The 23,749-nt window shown below is 34.0% G+C and overlaps 1 pseudogene across 3 annotated transcripts; it reads right to left on the reverse strand.

The window, feature by feature from the left end:
- Nucleotides 1-8,122: 8,122 nt before the first annotated feature.
- Nucleotides 8,123-11,373, reverse strand: LOC120087695 (putative carboxylesterase 2 pseudogene; annotated as a pseudogene). Of its 3 annotated transcripts, none has more exons than XR_016523681.1 (2): nt 10,113-11,373; nt 8,123-8,333 (listed from the first exon to the last, which is right to left on the reverse strand). The product of XR_016523681.1 is annotated as a putative carboxylesterase 2 pseudogene, transcript variant X1 (transcript). The 3 variants fall into 3 exon arrangements; XR_016523682.1 differs by having other exon boundaries at nt 8,123-8,342; XR_016523683.1 differs by lacking the exon at nt 8,123-8,333 and adding an exon at nt 9,045-9,534.
- Between the last annotated feature and the right edge of the window lie 12,376 nt (nt 11,374-23,749).

Here is a 23,749-nt window from a genome sequence, read left to right on the forward strand (position 1 = left end):
TAAGCTAGCATGAGCTAGGAAGTTCATTGCTTGCGATTGTCTTATTTTATGCTGTGCGAAACATCCCTTTAGAGTTGCTCGAGAGAGAATCTAAAGAAAGAGCCTAATGTCTCGAGAGAGCTAGGTTAGAATCTGACTTGAAAAAGCAAGATTAGGTCTGCATAACCAAGAAATAGGGACCTAGAGATAAGCTCTGTTTGTCAACTTGCATCGCATGCATCCTAGGAATAGGAATGATATTATGCGGTCGTATATTTGTGTGAATGTCATGTTGTCATCGCATAAATAGAAATAGAGGTTTATGTGTAAACCCTGTAGACTTATCGCATACTTGTCGCATGCGTTCTAGCCTTAGGCCGAGAGGTGGTTTACTATTGTATGCATGTTGCATGATCGCAAGGCATGAACGCAACCTAGAGAGTGTTAGCCGAAACCCTTCTCAACCCGTTCACCGCATATCCATCGTATTTCCTGTTGCCAACTCTTTTCGAACTCTGCCTCATTTATTATATTTTCATTAACGCAACAACAAACCAGCCACCTTATTTATTTTACTAGTTACTGCAAAGTTTTCATAAGAAAATTATCAATGCAAACTATTTTCACAAGTCCCTGTGATCGACCCTAGACTTACTAGGAAACTCAAAGGAATTTACACTTGGATTCCGCTGGGAAAACTTGAGTGCACAACGTACTTCCACCAACGCATATCATCCATATTCCACACTTAATAAAATCATGCATTAGATATCTTGAGACTTCACGTGTGGCGATATTCTTGCTTGATCAATTATAAAAAACTTCTTCATAATATCACGACCACATTCATCCCTAAGATACCTAAACAAAGTAAAAGTTATTATTTATCAACATGAAACAAAGTATACATGAGTGAATGTAGATGAGTAATACTTACACAATGTATGTCAAAATACACATGTAGCCTATTTCAACCATATTGCAATATTGGAGCAGATCATCACGGCTTAAATAAATAAATTTATCTCTTCTAAATATATGCTCGTCCAAAGGGATATGGATCATGTCTACATCGTTCATGTTATGCATGGCATGTCCGTTCAATAATTTGATAGTACCATTAGCGTTCGTATATTTGAAGGACTGGCTGAAGCTCTTAATTGGTGAATGATCCTACCATAATCAAAGTTACAAAAATTCAAAGTAGGAAAAATAATAAATAACCAAACTCATAAACTGAAAATGAAACATATTTTTTTCTCGTCAACCATAACTACAAGTTCACGAGGCCATTTTACGAAGTTGCCCATTGCTTGCTTTAAGAACTATATTTTACCCTTCATAGGAATTGATATAGGAAAATCTTCTCCAATGACAATGTCAATCAGAAATTTAACAGTTAAGCATGACACATCATCATCAAATGCTGTGGCTACTGCAACAATATTATCTACAGTTCCTATAGCCAAGTGGTATGGTATCCCCTTAACAAATTTAAAAGAACGTATGTCATGCATGGTTAATCACGTACAATATGATTAAAATTTAAAAGTCACAATAAATAAATTACCTCCAAATCTTCTTTAGACATCTTCTCAGTATCTTCTTTAGATGCACTTAGTGCAACACTTCCAACAGATGATTTGGACTGATGAGATTGTTTGCTGTGAGTTCTTTCTCTTAACATTTTACCATGGCAAACATTTTTTTTACTAGAGCCTCTTTCAATTTCTTGGCTCATAGAGGACTTTGGTTTTACTAATTTGAAATATTGAGAATGGGAAACAAAATCACTCATTCCTCTAACACAACCTCAATATTCTTCTGTACCCAATGCTTCGGTGAGAACATCTTCACCTTTATGAACTTCAGCCAATTTATCCTGTAAAACATATTACAATTTTCACACAATATCTATATCATCTTAAACTTATATATATATGTCATCTTATATTTTGCATAATATATACTTACAATCTGATTGACACATTCTCGAGTAACTTCATCAAAGTATTCATTATTTTTTCCTTTTCTTGCTTCTTTCCATAAAGTTGCTCGATAAGAAGGGTCATTTGATAGGTTCTACATGAACATACATATTTAATTAGCATAAACATATTAGAATAAAATATTTAATTTAAGTCGAATAACTCACTAATTCTTGGGCAAGATTCGCATAGCCCTTTTGAGAAATGTGGTGATTATATACACATTTCACATGTCTTTCTTTTTGAACACGACTGTTTTTCTGTACAACAAATCTAGTTGAAGTTACCTTTCAAAACAATGATAATGTTGACATGTAATTTATTGTGAATGACTTACCTCCCATTCTTCGCTCAATCGTTCATTGATGAACGATGTCCAATGATTTTGCTCTATATGAGAATATTTTTGCGATGGAAATTGCAAGACCGAGGGTTCATTCTTAAATGGAAGTATGAACTTTTGAGTCAACGTTGTCTTGAAAGTCCGAAACTTCCTTGATGCAGACATTAGTATACAATGTTTGGACTTAGAGTCCACATTGAACGACATCTGCACAATGAAAAAAGTAGTTAAACAATAAACTAATAAACTACTATGCACATGAATTAAAAGTTTAGAAAACATACCGCTACACAATAAAAAAGTTTTCTTTTAAATGGTTTAGAACTTTTTTCCAAGAATCATACGTTATAGGAATTTGTTGTTGAACACAAACTTCTATATAACTCTGCATCTTCTTTGCTCCAAATCCAACCGATTGTCCATGTTCATTATAATCGATGGTCAACCGTTGGCCAGATGTCCTTATTTGTGCCAACTCAGACATTGTAGTTGGGCCACGTGGTATACTTATTCTACTATGTTTTTGTGGGATCATATTTCTATCATTCTCACTGCTACTTGTTGAAGTTTCCATGTCAATCTGCAAAAAAAAAAAAAAAAAAAAAAAAAAAAAAAAAAAAAAAAAAAAAAAAAAAACAAAAAAAAAAAAAAAAAAAAAACATATAATCTTAATATTTAAATACATATAACCATAGTAAATGACATACCATGTTTAATACATTATTTATCAACCCATCGACCCTCACAATCATGTCTAATGTATGTGGATGTTGTATCATCAATCTCAGTAAATGTATCAACATTGGGCATTCTTTACATACCTCCATAACCACACTCTTGTAGCATATCTCCTATTTCATCTTCATAAAAATCATCCTCAATTGTTCGTTGTGGAGATGTTAAAACAATTGACCAACCCGAATTTGCGGGTCTTTTACATAGAACACTTGTTTTGCTTGAGAGGCTAAAATAAATGGGTCTGATTTATGTCAAATACGATTGAGGTCCACAATAGTAAACCCAAACTCGTCTATTTTGACTCCAGTTCTATTCTCAACCCAATTACATTTGAATAAAATAAATGATAATCCATGATAGTCAAGCTCCCATATTTCTTGTATTACACCATAAAAGGTCATATCTGACATGACGGCCTTTTATCCTTAGCACTAGAGACTTGCATTGTGGTAGCCGTTATACTAACTCCACTATTTTGAACCCTCCTAACATCATCACGATTCTTTGTGTGATAGTAGTAACCATTGACCACATAACCAGAATATTTTGCCATAGTTGGACAAGGTCCATTAGCTATCCATCTCAAAGAAGGCGATATGGAATTTTTGGAACTTCGAGAGCTAGTGCAACCTACGATATATTTCATAATATTTTAGTAGTTAACATTTAATTATACATCAAATAGTAGGTCTCTAGAGATTACCCGTGTGGACAACCACCGACTGAATGTACGATTATGCTCTTCTTGAAGCCACTTTCTACTTTTATTTTTACCAGAATTGAGCTTAGACAAAATATCCATATGTTGCCTATTATAAATGACAAAGTTAGTAGATTATTGAATAATCAAGTAACCTAAAACGAGAATAAGATGAAGATCTACATACTCGACGTAAGGAAGCACATCATTTACATTTTGAATGACATAAAGATGAGCTTGATCCAACTCATCCTTACTCGATCTGATAAAAGAAGCAGCTGACAATCTCTATCAATGTTTGAATTCGCTTTCTTTGTTGATGAGTTTAGCCCAATAGAATTAACACCAGATACGAATTCAGAACAAAACTCTATAGTCTCTTCAACAATATAATTTTCTCCAACACATCCTTCTGGTCGATTTCTATTTCGTACAGAAGTTTTCAACACTTTCATGTATTATTCAAAAGGATACATCCACCTCAAATAAACAGGTCCACAAAACTCAACTTCTCTTATGAGATGCACTATAAGGTGTACCATTATTGTGAAGAATGATAGAGGAAAATACTTCTCTAAGAGGCATAGAGTGACAACGATATCCTCTTGCATACCCTTTAACTGAGATGAATCGATTGCCTTGCAACATATAGCATTAAAGAAGAAGTATAGGCGAGTAATTGCAAGTCTTACATGTTTGGGTAAAATATCACGAATGGCTACCGGTAATAATTGTTGCATAAGAACTGATGGTCATGCGACTTAAGTCCGTAAAGTTTCATATCTGTGAGCGACACTAAATTTTGAATGTTCGATGAATAGCCTTCAGGTACTTTAATTTCTGATAGTACCTTACAAAAGCTCAATTTCTCAGCTCATGTTAATGTATAACATACGGGACGTAAAAAGACTTTTTTCTCTCCTACTTGAGGGGCTAACTCTGATCTAATGTTCAGTTCCACCAAATCTAATCGAGTTTTTATTCCATCTTTTGTTTTACCAGGAATATCAAGCAATGTGCCAATACGATTTGGACATACATTCTTTTCAATGTGTATCACGTCTAAACAATGTCGCACGTCAAGATACTTCCAGTATTCTAACTTGAAAAGAATAGATTTTTTCTTCCAATAAGTTGAAGTGCTATCTCCGCTGTTCTTTTTTTTTTTTTTTTTGATACTTTTCTTACCAAATGAATATTAATACTTACTTATTTCTGCAAGAATTTCTTCCCCACTCAATGGTTCTGGACCAAATTCTAATTCTTGTGTGCCATTAAAAGCTTTCTTTTTTTTCCTATATGGATGATGGCGGGGTAGAAACTTGCGATGCCCGAGATATGGCATCCTCTTCCCTTTTGATAAATAAGTGGATGAAGTATTCTCTCCACAAATTGGAAATGCATGATATCCTTTAACCGTACAACCACACAAGTTACCATACACAAGAGAATCATTAATGGTCCATAATAAAATGGCTTTAAGTATGAAACATTGTTCTTTATATGCATCGTAACATTCTACCCCATCTTTCCAAAGTTTTTTCAAGTCATCTACTAACGGAGCTAAATAAACATCTATGTCATTTCCCGGTTGTTTAGAACCAGATATTAATGCAGTAAACATAAATTTTTTTTGCTTCATGCACAACCATGGAGGTAGATTATACGTCACTAACATTATTGGCCAACAACTATATCTACTACTAAGATCTCCATGTGGATTTACCCCATCTGTCGAAAGAGGAAGACGAAGATTTCTAGGTTCTGACCTAAACTTTGGCCACAAATTGTCTATTTTTTTTCCATGATAGGGCATCTTTGGGATGTTTTAATAAACCATTTGTTTCTTTTTTTTAGCATGCCACGTCAATAAACTTGCTGTTTCTTTACTTCGAAACATTCTTTCAAATCTTGGAATTTGGGGAAATACCACATGACTTTTGCTGGGATATTCTTAGCCCTTTCATTTAAATTTTTTTGAAGCTTCCATCTTGACGTACCACAAATGGGGCATACATTTGCATTAGAGAGTTCTTTTCTAAACAAGCAACAATCATTTCTACATGCATGAATCTTCTCGTACTTCATTCCTAGAGTACCCAACATCTTTTTTGCTTCATAAGTAGAAGTTGGAATTTCATTAGGACTAGGTAATATGTCATGAATTAATTCCAACAACTCAGTGAAACTCTTATCGCTCCATCCAAATTTAGCTTTTAAATTTATAACTTTACCAATGTAGATATTTTGGAAAAATTTTTACAATTTAGGTACAATGGTTTCTTCGCATCATCTAATAATTCTTCAAAATTATCGGATTTTCCACTAAAATAGTTATTGTATGCAGCCTCAAACATTCCAATTGTGTTATCAACATCAACATCATACTCATCAACTTCGTCTCTTTCACTAGTAGACACATTTTCATTGTTTCTCTTAATCGGTAATGATTCACCATGAAAAATCCATGTCTAATAACTTTGATCTATACCATTAAAAAATAAGTGTTCTCTTATTTTGTTCACATCTAGAGTCATTGCATTAACACGCTTCAAACATGGACAACTCATGACATTCGGTATATTTGAATGTTGTAGACCATTTTTAATAAACACCTAGACCCCTAAACCATACTCAGCTGACATTCTATTCATTTTCATCTATGACTTATCCATGATTGTAAAATATGCAACTTAATCTACAAAAAAAAAAAAAAAAACAATAACAAGGAAAAATTTAAAAGCATAAAATTATGATTGTAAAATATGCAACATCAAAAAATTTAGAACAACTAGACTTTTAAGATAAGCATCTTATAAATATTATCTTGTCTTTGTTATTAATGTTGTTATGAAGTCCTTTTTGTATCGGGTGCACCTTCTCCACTTGTCAATCTTCTTAAAATACGTCCAATGCAATCTGTCTATCTTCCTTCCAAATCCCCAAGATGATATAAATTTCCAGTTCATCAATAAATGCTTAAATGCTTAGACTTACTACCCTAGTTCATATGCATACAAAGAGCTTTGAATGGAAGTTCCAGTTCATTTCAATTGATATAGTAAGCAATACATTTTTATAATTAAATACAATTTTGCGAGAGAAACCTTTGCCAAAATAAAAATAAAGGTTTAAGAAATTGTTATTCCCTTAGATCACAGTATCTCATAAGTTCAAGATTAGATCGACATATGGATAAATAATACGCCAGACACCAATGAAACAAAACTTGTGTGAAGTCGAGATAATATAAGAAGCTATAGTTGAAACAATGCTTAAATATCCAACGCCATAGCTGAATGAATTCTTCATGAATTTGAAGTTTACCTAATCTCTCTAAATATATTCTCTGTTTCGTTGCTTAAACACTAAGAGAAACATGCTTATTCGTAGGATAACGATATTTATGATTCTTTGCTTAAACCACTAATCACGATAACAGAGTACTGAAACAGACGAAAAATGGAGGAGAAAAAAAAAAGTAAAATCCACACCTACAGCAAAATTCGTTATCTCTAACGCCATAGCTGAATGAATACTCATGAATTTGAAGTTTACCTAATCTCTCCAAATATATTCTCTGTTTCGTTGCTTAAACATTAAGAGAAACAGGCTTATTCATAGGATAACGATATTTGTGATTCTTTGCTTAAACCACTAATCACGATAACAGAGTACTGAAACAGACGAAAACGGAGGAGGAAAAAAAAAAGTAAAATCCACACCTACAGCAAAATTCGTTATCTCCTTTCGCCTTACGAATTATCAGCAATCAAACAGTCAACGAACTCCAACGAGATAAAACAAAATTGAAGAAAAGAGATAAAAGGAGAGAAGAAGTTTACTGAATAAAGCTTAAAGAAATGAGAAATGAGAAAGATCGATGGACGGTGAGGGAAGAAACCTGATAACGAAGAGAAGGAGCGACGACGATTTAGGGTTATATTATTTAGTATCGGCGTGAAAGGTAAAGAAGGGAAGGAGCTGTGATTTAGGGTTATATTATTTAATAAAATAAGAAAAAAAAATATTACACCTTTAATGTCGATTTTAAACTAACATTAAAGCCCATCTTCAATGTTGGTTTAAAACCGACATTAAAGATTCGTTTTTTTTAAACCGACATTATACATCCGATTTCACTTTTTCCAACCGACATTAAAGCCCGAATTTCTTCTAGTGTAGAAATAGCAAAAAAGTATTGATAGATACTGATAGACTTCAATCAGTGATAAACTTTTATCAGTCTCTATCAACCCCTACTAAAGAAGATTAAAATTTTTCTATTTTGTGTAAATAGTTTTCTTTATTTTTCTATTTTTGAAAATCCCCCATTCTGAAACATATAAAAAATAATAGAAAATTTTATAAAAATTTAAACACTAAATAGCTATTTTATTCTACATTCTTAGATAAAAGAATAACCAAATACATTAATATGTATTTTACTATAAAATTGAAAGGAAAAAAAATACGATGATCACCTCACACTTATTATATATGACGACATTTGAATATTGCTCAATCGATTAAGACATCAAGTTAACCTCCCTAAAGATGAGAGGTTCGAACTCCACCATCATCCCTGTTCAAACTAAAATAAATTAGTAAAACAAAAAAAATGTATAAGCTTCGTGATAAATAACACAAAGTGAATTATTATTAAGAACACAGGAAATAAATCCAACATAAAAAATATTCAATGTAAAATTACAAATTTGTTGTGTTCTATTTAGATAGAGGGGATTTGTGTAATTTGTGAAGTTTAATAAAATCATGTGAACCTAATTTGAAACTTCTAAACCTTATGAATCAATTTTGAAAATTAAGTTCGAATCATGTAAATGAAACCAAAGTTACAATGACTCAAAATAATTACACTGAAATTGAATTCTCTATACATAAAAGTCAAATTTGTGATTTAATTATTTGAAAAAAAATAATTTATAGCTCTTACAAATTTGAAGTTGTTACAATTAAAATTGCAAATTAACTATTGTATCAATTTAAATTTTAATATTAAAAAAATTCAAAATTTTCATAAATGAATCAATTTAACTTGACTAAAGAATCAATTTAAAAATCAATAATACATAATTCTTACACATCTACCACTTTCATTCAAGAAAAAAAAGTTAGGTGCAATCTAAATTATACACCAATATAACCTTGTCGTGACAGATGTTAATATATATATATATATATAAAATTTAGATTGCACCTAACTTTTATATATATATATATATATATTAAAATAAACTATGAAAAATATCTCAAAATTCTCGCATACTTTTGCTTTTCCAGAAAATTACTAGAAATCTTTTTTTTTAATGTTATTTTAATATATATTTACAAGAATAGAATAGGATTGAAAGTATTGTAAAAAGTAGGTTTTTAAATCGTGTACCCAGTATACGATTACAACTTAATCGTGTACTTGGTACATGATTAACCCTAAATCGTGTACCTGGTACACGGGGTACATGATTTCCTGTTGATCTAGCACGCGCAATCTGCCGTGGTAGTCATACAGTATTGACTGAAGTCGTGTACCGGGTATACGACTCCCTACATTAAACTGTCGCGACCTTTTTGTTCCTCCATCCGAAAGCCTTCTGCCTCCTCTTTTCTTCCGTCTTCTTCGTCCGAAAATCTCTTCTGTTCGTCTATCCGAACAAATTATCCAAAAATTTCCTACCTTAAGTCATGTGCCTCCATTTAACCGTCCGTCCAACCGTTCACCCGAAAGCTTCCTTCTCTCTTTGATTGTGGTAAAAAAAAATTTCCTACATTTTTTCGGATATATAATCTTCATATATATATATATATATATATATATATATATATATTTGTGTGGTACTTATATTGTTTGCATTTGGACTGAACTTAATGTGTATTTTATGGATCCATGATTTATTTGTTCTAGAAATATATGTATATGTTTGTCTATTTGTTGGGCTGATTTTGTCTAAGGTAGTTTATGAACTTAGAAATTAGATTTTGGTTGGGCTGATTTTGTCTAATGTAGTTTATAAACTTAATGTGTAGTTCTAATATAGTTTATGAACTTACAAATTAGATTATGTTTATGAATTTAAAAATGAAGATTGATTCATATATATATTATTTTGTTTGCATTTAAGTTGAATTAAATATATGATTCATGGATATATTATTTTGTTTTTATTTGAGCTGATTTAAATGTATAGTTTATGAATTTTAGATTTGTGGTGATTTTGTAAATAGTTTCAGCAAACACCTATTTTTAAAAATACTTTCAGTTCTACCCTATTTTTATCAATATATATAAAAATAACATTATTTAATTTTTTTTTTAATTCTAATAATATGTCGGAAAAATTACCTAATATTCTTGCACTTCTGTAAGAGAGAAAAGTTCCCACGTGGCTTATGCTGATTGGGTAAAGGACGCTATCTTTTTTACCAATGCAACAGCCTTCTCTGTCTCGGGTTTAAGCAAATGAAACACGTGGTCTTTCCCTTCAGTCTCCTCAATCTCCACCGACCCTTCAAATCCACTCTCCCTTAAGGCTGCGTGAATCCCACGCGCCCTATCCTTTAACGAATCAAGTTCCGCTGCAAGTATTAACACGCGCTCACACCGTAGCTTCCCAAGTCTCGGGTTGGCCCACGGGTTCATCCTCGGATCCTCCAAACCCGCTGACGTGGGGAAAACATACTCTATCAACTTATCGGGCTTATCAATCATGAAAAACGGATGAACTAGGCCCAGCCCAATTATCTTCATTCCCTTCGGCCCATTATCACTCTCGCTGGCCCGGTCCACTACATTGTACGAAATGTTTGCACCAGCGCTATCCCCAATAACAAATACGCGGCTGAAATCAGCGTGTTGGTTCAGCCAAATCTCCGCGCCGTCGCCATTGGAATGCGACGCCGCCCATTCCACCGCCGCCCACGCGTCGTCGTACGCCGCTGGGAGAGGATTTTCCGGCGCCAGACGGTATTCTACCGAGACAGCGACGGCGTTGGATTCGGCGGCGAGGGAGATGAGGTGGGGGTGGTAGATCGGCGATGCGACGGAGCCGATGGCGAAGGCGCCACCGTGGATGTAAATTAGAAGCGGGAGTTTCTTGGTGGAGTCTGAAATATGTGGGAGGTATATCCGTACGGAGAGTTGGGTTTGTGGATCGATGAGGATGTCTTTGGATTGGACGCCGGTGAGTGGATCGGTGGACGGTGGAAGGCGGTCGGTGGGGAAGAGCCTCTCGACGCGGCCGCTTTGGAAGACGCGGAAGACGGGGAGGAATTCGAAGACGACCTCATCTCCGGCGACGGCGTCGGAATCCATTTGGTGAAAGAAGAAGGGGAATGGGAGGAGGAGAAGGGTTTCGATAATGCTGAATTGGCAAAGCTTAGTTGAAGGTTTTGGTTTCAAAATTTTGATTGTGGAAATGAATAAAGAGCAAAACTATCAAAGTCGATGAGTAGATGGAAGGTAGAGATGTAAAGGATTTTAATTGTGGGTACGAATTTCTATTTATTTCTTCACCAACTTCTACTTCTAATTTGATTTAGATGTTATTCACGAGAAAATTTTTACAAAAATGTTCAATTATTTATAGAAATAGTAAAAAAAAAAAAAAAAATCGAATATCTAAAAAATAAATAAATTTTGCTATTTTGTACAATAATTTCATTTATTTTTCTATTTTTTAAAATCCTCTTTTTAATATAGGAATTGAGAAGATATATTCCATTTTAGATTTTGATTGATTTAAAAATTAAAAGTTATAAATTTTGAGAAAATTTTCAATTTGCACCCCTAAAAATATTTTAGAGAATGTATAATTTAAATCATGAACTAATAATTATTTATTTATTAATTAGCACCCTCTTTCAAATTTAATTGGAAATATATCACATGAAACATAAATTATATGATGCAACAATTGAAAACGGGAGAGAATAAAGGAAGAAGAAGCTTTTCTGTATTCTGTATTTTTCCAAAACCATATAGAATCGAATAGATTTTAATAGTTTTTAAGAACATATTTGAATTAATTATTATTAGGCAGTAGGTCTAGTAGTTAACCAACTCTCACAATCATACTCATACCAACCACTATCTTATAGTCGTTTTGGTTTTTTTTTAAAAATATTATTATTATAGTAAAATTGAGGAGCAAAAAGAGGAACCACGAAAGTACATATACCAAAAGTTATAATATTTCAAAATAAATAATAATAATAATAATAATAATAAAAGTGGAGATTATGAAAATTGTGAAATTTCTTCTTAAATTCTTTCTCCAAATTGCATAACTACAAAATCTAGAAAAAGCCACCATTTATGGCACTTTGGCAACTAGGATGTTACACTAATAGGAATTAGGGATACATGGTTATAAGACACGTGGACGATAGGAGATAAGTCATTTGGTCTTTTAGGACATTAAGTATGGACATCTAAATTTGTATATAATATTTATAATACTCCCTCTTATTTGTCCATTATATATGAAATATGTCTGGTTAAAACCTTATAAAAAAAAACTCAATGAAAAAAATTATAGTAAAGGAAAAAAGTACACATTTCATATAATCTAATAAACTTTAAAGAATAGATTTTGTTCTCCCTCATGAAAATATCAATTAAGATCTCTAAATCGTTGCGTTCCAAATGTTGTACACGAATTTTTTAAAGGTTGTAATGCCTGTAGGTATTGCCTTTGTAAATAAGTATTAAGTCTCACTTTTCACCGTAACAAATTTGATTTTAGATGTTAGTTTGCATTTTATAAATGATGACGGATGACCTCTACGATGTTAGTTTGGAAAAATCCACCTCTTTTGACAAATGTTTGGTTCTTAAGCAATTGCATATGAATTGTGTATTTAGTGATTCAATTTTAAAGTATTAGTAAAGGTGGAAACCGAAATTAACAATATATATATCAAAGGATTTTGTATTGGATTTATTTATAAAAAGGAGTTTAAGTAGGGATGTACATGAATTGGGTTAGGATGAGTGTGTTTTTTTGGACTAACCTAATTTAGGGTTGGTTGGGTTGGCAACCCAAAAAAATATTCCACCTCTTAGTGAGTTAGCCACATGTTTATGCTCAAAACCACAAAAATATTCTACAGGAATTAGGGACCAAAATAAAGTCTCCAACCCAAACCAACACTTAAAATTCAGGTTGGATTGGATTGTCGGCTTCGGTTTATGCTCATAACCACAAAAATATTCCACCTCTTAGTGAGTTAACCACATGTTTCATATTTCTATGATACATATTTTAGGTTATTCAAAGTAAGGTTATATTTATCTCTAAATACATTTTTACTTTGCTTAATGAGATCCACAACCTCTTGCTATCTCGAGTAGTTAATCATTACCACTTGGTCAATTAGCTAGCTGAAACCAAGAGTCGGAAACAATCGTGCATTAAGCAAAATGAACTTCTACCATTATTATGTTTGTCGTAATGATGTTAAGTTCACCCTATCCCACTAATAATTTAGCTACTCATGATTAAGAGAAAAGTCAAATGAGAAGAAGATAGAGATAAAGTTCATGATGTATTAGATGTCAAGATGTTTGATACAAGATCTTAAATAATATAGAAAATAAAAACAAAGCAACGAAGAAATGATGGTTGAAGATGAAAAGGTTGTCGATTAACAATGTCTTGCTTCTTATCTATTTAGAGTTGCTTCTGCTGCTTGCACTTTTCTTTGGATGCAGAGGACGGCTGAAGGGAAGAAGAGGTCTCTCTTGAGCTCTAGTTCCCAACGGAGATGAACGAAGTTGGTGGCGGTGTTTCTCGAGGAAAATTCTCTTGGGAAAGGGAATTGACGAAGAATGATATGAGCTCTTTCCTTTAAGGCCACCCTTATATATAGCTAGACATGGGGACCATTCTGCCACACAGAACCATGGCAGGCATGTCGGGCAACTTTTTCACTTCGCTTATTGTAGTTGTCGGTGATCCCTTCCTGTGCGTCTGATATGCCTTTGCCGCATACATGTCCTCTACTGCATACTATTCTCAACGCAAATTCTTTGTTTTCATTTGCTTTCCAACATATTCGTTAGATTAGTGATGAAAATTTTATGCAACTTAACTATGAGCTCAATAAATGCAAGAAAGATAATTTTGCCCCAATGATCCTAATATTTCTTTTATAAAAAAAACCCTCTAATTATTCTTATTATAAGAAATAATAACTTGTAGAATTAAGATTTTTTGTTGGAGAATAATTATATCTAGCTAATAAATTTACTGAAAATGAAATATATGGTATTGTATTATTAATAAGATACATAAGTGCATCAATTGTACTAAGATATGGTATTTCATGACCAAAAATTTCTTCATTATCATCTCGATGTCAAAATATTTCTTTCCTTACATCAAGTGAACAAATGTCCACTAAAATGTTCAATGGATGTGCTTTGTCCATATAGAAAGAAAAGATTTTTTGATATAAATTGACCGATGAACAAATATCTCATTTGCTAAATGCTCAATTTGCAAGCTAAGAAAAAGTTTTATTTTTCCGAGATCTTTTATCTCAAATTCTTTCTTAAGATATTTTGTTACCTTTGAAAGCTCTTCAAAAGTTCTAATTATATTTAAATCATCAACACATACATTTATAATAACAAATTCTAACTGTGATTTCTTTATAAAAACACACAAAAATATTAGATTATTTTGATATTCTTCTTTCAATAAATCTCCATTCAGGAGATTGTACTGCATTCATCTTAATTGTTCGAATTCATATAGTGATCTCTATAACTTATTGAATATAGTTCTTGAGAACTTGATTATATGTTTTAGGTATCTTAAATCCTTATGAGATTCTCATATAAATATCATTATTAAGAGATTCATATAAATAAACTGTGGATACATCCATAAGATGCATGTTTAGACTTTCATATATAGTCCAACCAATTAAATATCTTATTATAATTACATCCACCACAGGTGAATATGTCTCCTCATAATCAATACCAAGTCTTTGTGAAAAATCTTGTGCAACTAGTCTTGCTTTATATCATGTGACTTCATTATTTTCATCTATTTTTCTTGCAAATACCCATTTTATCCTACAAGCTTAACATCTTATAGTGTTTGGACTATTAATAAAAAAAACTTTACGTTTTGAAAGTGAATTTAATTCTGGCTCGATTGAATCTTCCGCTAAAGTCAATATTTTCTATGTCGACATTCTTGATTATCGGAGAATTTTCCATCACAAGCAAACCCCTAAAAATCAAATAAATTTATAAACTTCAATTTATACTACCTACACTACAACATAGTATAAGTGGCAAGATTAGATTGTCTCAACAGGTAATCTTAAGATGTCCAAGCCTTTTGATGAATTCGTATAGTAACGGGGGGTTTATGTGTTGTTTCTATTGCAATTGAATGCAAAAGAACGAATGTAAAAGCGTAATTAAAAGGAAAATTAATTCGGTTAGAAGGCTTAGCCTAGGGATTCAGAATCCATCCATTCACTTGGTTGATCATGGAACTTCTAATTTATGCAATGCTCACTAACTTTTATCTTAGCTCGTGCATTCTTGAAGTCTAAAACTACATGCCCTAATATCATGATTAATTTCTTAATCAACCTAGATGCTCAATTAATTGGGTACATTAGAGTCCATATTGATCAAGCATCTGCATAAGAGAGGTAATCTAACCATATTGATTTAATAACCCAGATAGCCTAAGTTACTAATTCATTCATTCTTAAAATTGGTTAATCATGCAATTTTAGAAAAAGATTATTCTAAAAAGCCTAATTCACACTCAAGTATGCTTTAACCCTTGCTCTTTCTTAGATTAAAAATACATTAGAGTATTCCTAATTTCTAGCAATAAAAAAACCAATAAGAATTGGCCAAAAACCCATAAATTCAATACATAGAAATTCATATATCATTCAAGAATGTGAATTGTCTTCAAGCATACATCAAATAATAAAAAAAATTAAAATACCACAACCAAGAAATAATGGGTTTTAATCCTACCTGAAGCTAGAAAAGATTACCTTAGCCACACATAATTCCAAGAATCTTCAATCCAATGTTGAGAAATTACAAGGAAAAATGCTGGAAATATGATTGAGAGAAAGAGATCAATGATGGAAGCAGATCTAAAATTTGGGTGAATTTCGTGCTCTAAAAACTGACCAAAATTCAAGCAAAATTATTTATTTGCAGGCGGAGCATAGCTATGTTGCGTAGAGTGTAGCGACACTGCTAATGAAGCGTAGGTCTCAAGCGCTGCAACGCTTGTGTTATGCTGCTTAAATTTGCTAGACGTGTATGCAGATGGAGATTCTCGTCAAATTACGTAGCATAGTTATGCTATCTTGTGGCATTGTTATGATGTTGGAAAACGATGCTTCTACCTTCTAGCATAAGATGTAACGAAAAAAGAGAGTTGCTACGCTCAATGATATTGATGCTACTACCTTCTAGCGTAACATTACCCTTAATAAGAGGGTCACAATGCTTAATCAGTGGCATTTTTGTAACTTTTGCTTCTCTAATTTATTGATGCTACCAAAGCTCTATTTAAACATATTTTTTGATTTTGCTCCATTGGTCCGTTTTGCCTCATAAATGTTTAGAACCTACAAAAATCAAATAATAAACCTATAAAATCAAAGAACGAGCATGAATTAAGCTATAATAGCTCTTTTAAGGACCTATAATTCTTAAAAAATTTGGTTCATAATCCTTATTTTCAAATATAATATCAAGAGCAACATTATATGTAAAAATATTGTCAATAACTACATTAGTTCGGTTCCATCTTTTTCCTGTCATGACATAGTTTATTGAAATGTCACTATTATCTATATGTATTTCACCTTCTTCGCTAATTATACTATCAGTCATGTCCGAGTTTCTTCATGGGTATTTACCGCCACAACCAAGTCCTTTTTACTATTGACTATTTTTCATGTTCGAGGATTTTTATCTTTAGAACCCATTGGTCTACCACTTTTGGTGTGTCTTAGACTCATTATTGACAACAATTTTCAATGGAGTATTTGCAATTAGTATATATGATTTAGTTACTTTCTTAATATCTATAAATGCATCTGGTAATTGATTTCCTATATTCTGCAAACAAATTATTTTCAAAACTTCAAGTTCATATTGATTTGTATGTGGATCTAAAAGATAATAACAATGCATTTTATACAATTTATTTTTTCAATTTCTCGATTCCTCCCCCTAATGTTGGAAAATTTGTCTCATTAAAATGACAATAAAATAATTGTGCAATAAATACATCAGCTGTCAAGGGTTTAAGATATTTAATAATTGAATGAGGAATCAAATCAAACATATATTCCTAACCTCCTTTGAGGACCCATCTTAGTATGTTGTGGTGGAGCAATTGGAACATATACTGCTGATGTGTTCTTTTATGATGTGGAATTGTGGATGAAATGTGATGATGAAGATGTGTTGAGCACTCAAGTTTTCTCAGTGGAATCCAAGTATAAACCCCACTGAGTTTCCTGGTAAGTCCAGGGTCGAACTCAGGGACTTGGGAAAATAGGTTGCGGTGGTAATTTTTAGGAAAACTTTGCGGTAACCGGTAACTCAAATAAGTGTTGGTTTTGTTTGTTGCGGTAATGAAAATAAACAAATGCGGCAGAGTTCGAAAAGAGTTGATAAAACGGAAGTTACGATGAGTATGCAGTGAACGGGTTGAGAAGGGTTTCGACTAACATTTCCTAGGATGCGTTCATGCTCTGCGGTCATGCAACATGCATACAACAGTAAATCACCTCTCGGTGCGAATGTCATGGCTTTTAAGGCTAGAACGCATGCGATATATGCGATAAGTCTATAGGACATATACATAAACCTCTATTCTTATTTATGCGATGACAAAATGACACACACACAAATAAGGCGACCACATAATATCATTTCTATTTCTAGGATGCATGCGATGCAAGTTGGCAAACAGAACTTATCTCTAAGTCCCTATCTCTTGTTTATGCAGTTCAAATCTTGCTCTCTCGAGTCTAGATTCTAACCTAGCTCTCTCAAGTCTTAGGTTCTTGATAACTTGTAGAAATATAAGTTATATATACTACCTTATCCAGATATTGTGGCCAAAAGACAGTGAATATGCGCCGATTGTATGAAAATTAGCTCAGAATTACAATAATTATAAATTATTGCAATTACACCCACTAGCATCTTTAAGATGAAAGAAAGGAGATTTTACTCTGTTTTGCAGGAAACTGAGTCACTGCTTGCGCTCAAGGCTCAAGAAGTACTGATCAACGCATTTCTATCATATTGTACCCGTCAATCAACAATGAAGAGACGATTAATGCAATGACGGCGCAATGCGACAGTCAATCTAGAGCTGACTTTCAATCGCATGCGGTAATTAAAAACAATACCGCATGCGAACTCACGATCGAAAAATGCAGCTAAGCAACGCAAAAGCGGAGGATTGAAACACGTGTACAACTAACAGTTGTGCAGAATTGATGGACTGATTGCATAACAGAAGGAATAATATCCCTCCATCTTCAGAATTTTCATAACAACAAGTGGGGACCACAAGGTCGAAGTCATAGATCCTCATCTATAAATACCCCATAGATTTCAAATAAAAAAGATGCTACTGGATACGGGCTAATTGTTGCTAAAGTGTTGAGAGAAAAGGTTGAGCTGGGTGCTTAACTGAAGTAATTCGGGAAAAAGACGAGACAAGGCTGAGAGGTGATTCTCAGTCCTATTCTGCCAAATACCTGCCGAGAAGCTCTGTGCTGAGAACCCTACTACCGGTTGAGCAAGCGTGAGAGGGAAGCTCATCCATCCATTTGACCCATCCAATCCGGCAAGCAGATCTCCACCCGAATCGGTGCCAAGACGTTGGCGCTTGTTTGTATCTGTTCTATCTCTTTTCCTCATTGTATTTCACTTTATTTATCTCTTCATTCACACACCATGTTTCAAACGCTTAATAGACATATTAAATGTTTCGATTGCTTTTATATTCCATTTTCTGTCTACTTTCATTCCTCCGTGAATCACTTTCTCCATGATGTCTTCTTAATCCCTTGGTAGTTAATATGAATTAAATGAGTACTTAACTTGTGTTAAAGAGATAATTGCGTTTAGCTAAAGCATGCTAGACGACATCTTCACCTGTGAGAGCAGAAGTGAAGATGTCATTCTGATCTATCGAGAGAAGGTTAGAAGAATGCATTAACTAAAGCGAGTAGTACTTCCAAACATGAGAGAAACCTCGCATTCATTACATTCGTCTCTGATTCACCACAGACATGTGGGAGTGCGGTTGATCACTGAAAGGTGTACACCAAGAGAAAAGCGAAACCGTACTTATAACTTCGACGCAATTTAGAAACTTGCGCTGTTTATATTAGTTATCTTTCTATTTCTGTTTGTACATAAGACTTGCCGCCACATTCCATGTTCTTTGCATAACCTTCAGAGCCAGCTTGGACCCCAACATCTTGTATCATGAAGCTTGTATCTTATATCATCTAGCTTAGGTTTACTGTACTTATTTTATTATCGCATTTTTTTTACTGCTTTCCTTTAATTTACCGCAATTTTATATACTTGTACAAAAAACTCTTTAAAGATTGAAAAACCTGGTCGCATATACCACGAACATACCACAATAACCTCAAACAGTCTCTGTGTTCGACCTCGGATCACACCGAGAAACTTGCGGTGGAATTACATTTGGTTTCAACATAAGGAAACTTGTGACAATGCATGGCATACTACAAGAACATTCATAATTAACGCATATCTAGAAGTAGTATCGCATATTTTTCCACCTGCTTAAAGATATAAATTCATTCATTCATATCCATATTTGCATCAGCGCATTGTTAAAGACATAAATTGTGCGTTACAAGTTTATGGCACCGTTGCATTGCTATGATGTAATATATGTTTGTACTTAGAAACATTTCTCATACTTTGTAAATTCTGACTAACATTTAGTTAATTCTTAGTTTAGCAGTACTTTACCTTTTATCTTTCAAAGTTCTGCTCAAACCTTCTTTTTGAAATTTTCTTCTAAGTGTTTGTCTAGTCTCTCTAAACAACGCAATGAGAACCTTGCTCATCTTTAAAGTTGAGGGTGGGGAAGATCTGAGCAGATGAGATCAAGAATATGCAGTATTTAAGAAAATGCGTCCATTTTCTTTCAAAAAAAAAAAAAAAATTCATACAAAGCTCCAATGTCAGTGCAAGGGAAATCCTAAAAAATGTTCCTAACCTGATAAGAGTTTAGTTGTGAAAGAAGCCTGCTCGTAGTTGGATATTCGTATGACACCCGTAGGAGCAAGCCAAAGGTGGGTTTCCAAGTACAATGCATATGAAATAGAAAAAGAAAAGAAAAAAAAAAAATACAAGGAAAACTCCTCTGAAATTCATGAGTTAAAGTTGAAATTGGCACACAACCGTAGTTGGATGTTCGCATGACACCCGTGGGGACAGGCCAAAACGAAGGGTGTAACCATGACCAAAAGTCTCTAGTAAATGATGTAAACGTTATGACCACCACATATAGATACATCAAGTTGTTTTGACAAAGAAGAGATAAACATTCTATTTTGAAAAATTAGAAAAGAATCTTTGAGCAGAATTTTGTTCTATAGAAGAATAAAGTAGGGCTTTATTAAGAATTAGCAAGGATAAGAGGAAATTGCGATGCCAAGTAATGTGCCTAAGTGTAACATTCGAAGCAACCAATCGACGCAAAAATATAGGATAAGAATTAAGCTTTATTGCCTAAGTAGAAGATATGCTTGTGGACAAGCATATATCTAAATTTGGGGGGTGTGATAATTTGTAGAAATACAAGTTATTTATACTGCCTTATCTAGATATTGCGACCAAAAGATAGTGAATATGCGCTGATTGTATGAAAATTAGTTCAGAATTACAATAATTATAAATTATCGCAATTATACCCACTAACATCTTTAAGATGGAAGAAAAGGAGATTTTACTTTGTTTTGCAGGAAACTGAGTCACCACTTGCGCTTAAGGCTCAAGAAGAACTGATCAACGCATTTCTATCACATTGCGCCCGTCAATCAACAATGAAGAGATGATTAATGCAATGACGGCGCAATGCAACAATCGATTCAGAGCTAACTTTCAACTGCATGCGGTAATAAAAAACAACACCGCATGCAAACTCACGATCGAAAGATGCAGCTAAGCAATGCAAAAGCGGAGGATTTAGACACGTGTATAACTAACAGTTGTGCAGAATTGACAGACTGATTGCATAACAGGAGTAATATCCCTCCATCTTCAGAATTTCCATAACAACAAGTGAGGACCACAAGGCTGGAGTCAAAGATCCTCATCTATAAATACCTCATAGATTTCAAAGAAAAAAAAGATGCTACTGGATACGGGGCTAATTGTTGCTAAAGTGTTGAGAGAAAAGGCTGAGCTGGGTGCTTAACTGAAGAAATCTAGGAAGAAGACGAGACAAGGCCGAGAGGTGATTCTCAGTTCTATTCTGCCAAATACCTGTCGAGAAGCTCAGTGCTGAGAACCCTGCTACTGGTTGAGCAAGCCTGAGAGGGAAGCTCATCCATCCATCTGACCCATCTAATCCGGCAAGCAGATCTCCACCCGAATCGGTGCCAAGACGTTGGCGATTTTTTGTAACTGTTCTATCTCTTTTCATCATTGTATTTCACTTTCTTTATCTCTTCATTCATACACCATGTATCAAACACTTAATAGACATATTAAATGTTTCAATTGCTTTCATATTCCATTTTCTGTCTACTTCCGTTCCTCCATGAATCACTTTCTCCATGATGTCTTTTTAATCCCCTGGTAGTTAATATGAATTAAACGAGTACTTAACTTGTGTTAAAGAGATAACTGCATTTAGCTAAAGCATGCTAGACGGCATCTTCACCTGTGAGAGCAGAAGTGAAGATGCCATTTTGATTTATCGAGAGAAGGTTAGAATAATGCGTTAACTAAAGCGAGTAGTACTTCCAAACATGAGAGAAACCTCGCATTCATTACGTTCGTCTCTGATTCACCACAGACATGTGGGAGCGCGGTCGATCACTAAAAGGTGTACACCAAGAGAAAAGCGGAACCGTACTTATAACTTCGACGCAATTTAGAAACTTGTGCTGTTTATATTAGTTATCTTTCTATTTCTGTTTGTACATAAGACTTGCCATCACATTCCATGTTCTTTGCATAATCTTCACAGCCAGCCTGGACCCCAACATCTTGTATCATGAAGCTTGTATCTTGTATCATCTAGCTTAGGTTTACTGTACTTATTTTATTATCGCATTTTTTTTACTGCTTTCCTTTACTTTACCGCAATTTTATATACTTCTACAAAACACTCTTTAAAGATTGAAAAACCTGGTAGCATATACTATGAACATACCACAATAACCTCAAACAGTCCCTATGTTCGACCTTGGATCACAACGAGAAACTTGCGGTGGAATTACACTTGGTTCCAACATAAGGAAACTTGTGACAACGCACAGCATACTACAAGAACATTCATAATTAATGCATATCTAGAATTAGTATCACATATTTGTCCACATGCTTAAAGATATAATTCATTCATTCATATCCATATTTGCATCAGCGCATTGTTAAAGACATAAATTTTGCGTTACAACTCTTTCTTTAGACTCTCTCTAGAGTAGCTGTAAAGGGATGTTTGGCACAACATAATACAAGATAATCGCAAGCAATGAACTTCCTAGGTCATGTTAGCTTAGTTCTCCTCAACCCATTTAACAAGTTTAGCTACTCATGCGTGCGAAGAGAGTGAACATATGTAGAATAAGAACTTCCATTGTATAAATATAAAGATGAAGTACAAAACAACAATGAAAGAATAGAATAAAGAGCCTGGTAGCAATCTCTTGCTGCCCAGGCTTTTACACTGTTTTTCTACTCGTGTTTAAAAGATAATCTCACTCTCGCGAGAGTCGGCTCGCTCTCTGCTTTTACGCCTCCGGGTTCTCTCTCGAGTTTCCCCGAGCAATCTTTTGGCGCCTCTACCATTCCCTTGTTCCGCCTTAAAAATAAAAGAAAACTATGAACACGGCTAAAACTCCTAAATCGGTGAACAGGTGAATTCGTTAACTGGTGGAACTCCTTTTATGAAGGATGCCTTTGGTATTTATAGAGCTTCGGGGTGAAGGCAGCTTCTCTCTTATGATTGCAAAGATAGGATGCCTTTAATTATATGACTGATGCACCGAATATTGGTCACCGAAAAGCTGAATGTACTTGTTATTGTTAGTGGTTGTGAACTTAATTCGTATTCGACTGTCATCAGCTTTCTGTCCCATCGTGATTAATTATGCCTTTCACCCAGATGCGCCCACCAAGTTGTGCCGACTCTATGAGGCAATCCTTCTTGAGCAGATGTTTGCGAACATAAATCACCGCAAAGCCTTGCGGTAATGCTGCGCTCGACCAATGATTTCCTGTGATCGCTCTTTCCACCTTGCGTCAGCGCATATTTTGAATAAAAATACAAAAATCAACTATTTCTATGCGATGAACGCATGCGACCGCAATGTTATAAACTTAATATTTTTTGGACGCAATCTAATACATTTTATCAACGCAAGCCAGCATTTGTTTAAGAACTTAGCACTATAATGTGCATTTCTGCCCGTTATCAACTGCACATCCAGAAATTTCCAGATGGAAAATATTTGGCCCAAGACCATAAGCTAATTGTAACGGTGAGTGCTTGTGATAAGCTACTAGCCTAACGTGTGCAAGTAACACAACATGTAAAATTGCATGACCCCATACAAATGTAGGAAACTTAGCTCTCATAAGCAATGGTTTAACAATTAACTGCATACATTTTATAAATAATTCTACTAAACAATTCTGTGTATGAACATGAGCTACATATTGTTTAGCACTTA

The sequence above is a fragment of the Benincasa hispida genome, chromosome 10 (genome assembly GCF_027475165.1).
Source record: "Benincasa hispida cultivar pf3 chromosome 10, pf3_genome.v1.1, whole genome shotgun sequence".
NCBI lineage: Eukaryota > Viridiplantae > Streptophyta > Magnoliopsida > Cucurbitales > Cucurbitaceae > Benincasa > Benincasa hispida.